This window comes from Carlito syrichta, unplaced genomic scaffold (assembly GCF_000164805.1).
Source record: "Carlito syrichta isolate Samal-C Ts95f unplaced genomic scaffold, Tarsius_syrichta-2.0.1 Scaffold303009, whole genome shotgun sequence".
In the NCBI taxonomy this organism is placed as follows: domain Eukaryota; kingdom Metazoa; phylum Chordata; class Mammalia; order Primates; family Tarsiidae; genus Carlito; species Carlito syrichta.
This window is the reverse complement of record NW_007247105.1, coordinates 244,505-249,875: the sequence shown is the minus strand read 5'-3', so window position 1 is coordinate 249,875 and position 5,371 is coordinate 244,505.

Genomic DNA, 5,371 nt, shown 5'->3' with positions numbered 1-5,371 from the left:
TTTATATGATCAATGTAGGAAAAAAGCTATGTTTCTGAAAAAAAAAAAAAAAGAAAAAGAGAAAAAGAGCTTTAATACACCAGTTATTAGATTGTAATTCTGTATATTGTTTCAAGTTCTTGTCTACCTATGGGTTAGACTAGGTCCTAAATTCTTTTAAGTTACTCCAATCTAACTTTCTTCCATAAATTATTAAAATGAGAATTGTTCTATTCCTAAAGTCCTATAAGGTAAAACTAGACACATTTTAAGGAAAAAGTCTTGTGTCTGATGCATCAAAAACATGGAAAGTTTACCAAACCACCTGATGTCATAACCAGAAATATTCAAACTAGGACAAGAAGTTGATGTTTTCCATTTTACTTTCTTTTTTATTTTTATTTTTGAGTCAGAGTTTCACTCTGTCAACCAGGCTGGAGTGCAGTGGCACACTCATGGCCACCACAGCTTCAACCTGCTGGGCTCAGGCGATCCTTCTGCCTCAGCCTTCCAAGTAGCTGAAACTACAGGTGTGAGCCACCACACCCAGTTAATTATTTCATTTATTGTAGAGATGAGGTCTCACCAAGTTGCCCAGGCTGATCTTGAACCCCTGGGCTCAAACAATCTTCTCACCTCAGCCTTCCAAAGTGCTGGGATTCAGGCTTGAGTCACTGCACCTGGCCTGATGTTTTCCATTTTATAAACGGCTTTTCCTAAGATGATGGATTAAAAGTTCATATCACAATGAAACTCTTATGCTCCTTAATGCTACCTTTTTCATTTGACAGAGTAATGGTGTAATTAAAATTCACAATCAATCAGTATCTTCTGCTTGTAACTTAGCAAAACCTGACCTAAGAAATCCTTTTTGTCTACATATTGGGCAATTTTGACAATATCTCTACCACCACTTATTGTTCAAATTGTACTGGTGGTCCCTTGTAAAGTGAGCTTTCTCTGCTTTAATTCTATCTTGTTGTAAAATGCTACTCAGTGGCTGCAAGTCTCAGCAGATACCTCTGAACTTTTCAATCTGCTTAGTTGGTTACCTTCAAATTAGATTCATGGTTTAAAACCATTATTTAAGTTGAATTTATTATATTTCTTTTGATTAATTTTTGTATTATAATTTTTACGCATTGTTCTTATTGCCACTGTAAAGTCACTGTAAAGCCAACTCTCTTAACAGGATAATTTAGCTCAATACATTGAGAGTTGAGCCTATGGACTGATAAAATGGAACTTGATGCTGGACTCCAGAAAAACCTGCCCTGAGAAAATTTTTCCTTCTTCCCTCTTTGTTAATAGAGTGCGGCCTGGGTTCCTGGCCTAGAACCCTGTAGCTTCCCCTGACATGGTACAGACATAGCAGGGACAGGTCTGTCCCAGCACTAAGGGAAAATTAAACCTAACTTCAAGATGGTTAATCAGTGATGATTTCAGAGAAAGATCTTGATCGAAAGGATGAGATATGAAAGTTGATCATACAAAGTGGATCATTCTTGTCAAGAAGTCAGGGGAAGCCAAGAGAAGTTGGGCATGCTGGTTCATGCCTATAATCCCAGCACTAATCCCAGTGAGAGGATTGCCTGAGCCCAGGGGCTTGAGACCAACCTGGGCAACATGGTGAGATCTTTTCTCCACAATAAATCCAAATTAGCTGGGTGTAGGCACATGCCTGTAGTCCAGACTACTTGGAAGGCTAAGGGGGAAGGATCGCCTGAGTCCAGCAGGTTGTATTAGCCATGATTGTGATCATGCTACTGCACTCTAGTCTGGGTGACAGAGTGAGACTCTGACTCAAGAACAACAAAAAAAAGAAACCGGGGAAAAACACTCGGGGTACATAACAGTGCTCCACGAATGTAATTCTCAACAAGTCAGGCTGCTGAAACTGCCTGTTGTGATCCGGGACCAGTCTTATCTATAGCTGCTGTGATAACTTGCTGCAACTTTAGTACTAATTTTGCCCACCACCATCACCCACCAACTGAAGATTTCCAGTTCCCCAAAGCTTTCCTAATACCAATGAACTTTCTCTCAAGACCATGTACCATTCTTCTTTTTTAATAAAACCCCTAACCTTCTCTTTGTTTTTTGAACATATTGAAGACCATCTGGTCTGTGTATATGCCATGAATTGGAATTTTTTTCTTCCTCCCTAAAAGATTCATCTCTACATTTTTATTTTGACTTTGACCTAAGTATGAAGAATTTTAAAAGACGTTTATAAGATTGCTATTTTCTCATCATCTGTATAATTCCTAAAGTTGTATTACTTTAGCAATACAATTATAAAATAAAAGAAGAATAAAGAAAAAAGTCACAATGATTTCTTTCAGTTTATGACTCCCTTAAATTTAACTTCTGGTCAACCCAATTTTTTTTTTTTTTTTTGAGTCAGAGTCTCACTGTTGCCCAGGCTGGAGTGCGGTGGCACACTCATGGCCGCTGCAGCCTTGAACTGCTGGGCTCAGGTGATCCTTCTCCCTCAGCCTTCCAAGTAACTGGAACTATAGGCCTGGCTAATTTTTTGATTTTTTGTAGAGACTGAGATAGAAAAACAAAACAAAACAGGAATTAAGCAGGAAAACTGACCTCGAGGGTCTTATCTTAAGTAAGCAACTGCTTGCCACCTCTGCTTCTGTAAATACGCTGTAAGTAAGCAGCAACATGCCATTTTCCTTAACTGCAATCTCTGTTTCTGTAAACACACTTTATTACACCTTATATGGAAATGTCCATAAAAATGTCTGCTTCAATGCTTGTTGTAGAAGTAGAAGTAACTGCTCCTGGTCCTAAATTTAAAATTGTAAACCCACCAATGGCAAAGCCATGTATGTTGTAACCAAAAAGCTTGATAAAAGCAGCTTGAAACTGAGGGTCAGGGCTCAGGTTTTGGGTAGCTGCTCCACCTGAGACTTCTAAAATAAACATCGTCGATTCTCCTCTCAGTCTCTGGTGCCTGCTCTAAGTGCATTCATTCCTGTTCCCAGTGAGTTGCCGCAGTTGCTGCAACAAGACAAGTTCTTGCCAAATTGCCCAGGCTCGAACCCTTGGGCTCAGGCAATCCTCTCACCTCCACCTCCCAAAGTGCTGAGATGACAGTCATAAGCCACCATGCCTGGCTAGGTCAAACCAATTTTTACTATGTAGGGCACTGTAGAAACCTTCTCAGTTTAATAGATAATAATATATATTTTTTGCTCATTCCAAAGTGAACAAACATAATTATGATTATTTGAACTGTTTTTGTCTATATACTTTTATTTCTTAGTGACTATAATGTTGTGAAATATATATTTGATTTTGTCTTAGTCTCTTGATATACAACCCCTAAAATCCTTGAACTCTCCAAAGCGATAAGTGTCTTTTTGTATGTTAATGAGTTGCACAATGGTTGGCCCCCCTTAGGTGGGTTCTGGACACTGAAAAAACCAAGGCAGAATTAAAAAGTTGGGACTTTTGGCCTCACATCCCAACCTCTGGAGAGAGGAGAGGGGATGAAAGTTAAGTTGCTCACCAATAGTCAATGATTCAATCAATTATACCTAGGTCATGAAGCCTTCATAAAAGACCCAAAGGAAATATCAGTAAGGGTACCTTATCTCAAACCAGGCAAAGTAGGGTTCAAAGGGAGACCCAAACTTAATCTGCATGATGACCACTTGTATGCCTAAACCTAAATTGCACCTCACATCTTTTTTTTTTTTTTTGAGTTGGAGTCTCACTCTGTCGACCACACTGGATGACAGAGTGGCCGCTCCCGGCCACCGCAGCCTCGACCTGCTGGGCTCAGGCAATCCTTCCGCCTCAGCCTTCCAAGTAGCCGGAATTACAGGCATGCGCTACCGTGCCCAGCTGGGTTTTTTTATTTATTGTAGAGATGAGGTTTCGCTGCCCAGGCGGGTCTCGAACCCGTGGGCTCAGGCAATCCACTCACCTCAGCCTCCCAAAGGCGAGTGATTACAGGCTGAGCCACCGAGCCCGGCTGCACCTCACATCTTTAAAATAAAAACAAAAAAACCAAAAAACCCAAAGGACTGGGTTCAGAGAGTTCCTGTATAACTGAACACGGAGGGTGGCATGCCTGGGGAGGGCATGGAAGCTCTGCACTTCTTCTCTCATTCCTAATCTCATGAATCTCTTCATCCATATGCTCTGCAACATCCTTATAATAAGCCAGTAAAGACGTTTCCCTGAGTTTTGCGAGCTACTTTAGTAAATTAATTGAACACAAGGAGGAGGTTATATGAACTTCAATTTATAGCTGGTACATAAGAAGCACAGGTAAAACATCCTGGGGTTTGCAATTGCAATCAAAAGTGGGGGACGATGAAACTGCCTGCATAAAATTACCTTCAAGTCCTGACCCCTGGGAAGGGGTAAGACTGATCAACATATTCTTTCTTAGTGGACCTAAAACTGCTTGTGAGCAAAAGCCTAGTGAAAAGTCAAAACAGCTTCAGTCTCCAGGGACTCCACCTCCTCACCCCCACCTTCCTCCTAGACCTCCTCCATAATGGCTCATGACCTAGGGGGTAGTATTTGATGGTCATGGGACCTGCTCTATTGATAGTATCTATTGTGGAACTGAAGAATGATATTTGAGGTCTTTTTCAAACTTTCTCCTCTGGTGGACTGAACTCCTATCCAAGCCCATAATACCAGGAAGTCCTCTACTGGTCTTGTGACCACCAAGAAGACAGTTTCAACACCCCCCCAAGACATGATCAATGAATCAACATCTCCTAGTCCTCTGCCTGCCAAGTTCCCTTTAAAAACCATATCCTCTGAATTTTTGCGGAGGCAGATTTGAGAGATTTTTCATGTCCGCCTCAGTTGCTTTATGATATTAAACTCTTTCTCCATTGTAATGGCAATGTCAATTTTGGTTTTTCTGGGCAGTGGGAATAAGAACCCTGTTTGGCTGTAACAGTAATTTTGTGGGACTGAGCCCTCAACCTGTGAGATCTGAGACTGTCTCCAGATAGTGCTGGAATTGAATTGGAGAATATCCAGTTGGTGTCTGCTGCAAAACTGATGGCTAATTTGGTGTGTGTGAAAAACCCTGATATGTTCGGTCACAGAAATATTCTGTGTTGTTGTTTAGTTACAGCATAAGAGAAACTGAGTTTGATTTTTTTCCTATACCCTCAGACATCTAAATTTCAAATGTAAATAATTTTTGAAAGGATAGACCCGAGGAACTTAGAATAAACTTAGTTCACATTTTGCCTCAGCATTTTGCTTAGACCAACATACTTTGAATCTAGCACAGATTAGACATAGATAAATTTCCAATATGCAGGTTTTAGGACACATTCAGATATCTTACTGCAGGTCAAGCTGGCAGCCTACCCCACCCCTTCAGCAAATATCCATCAGA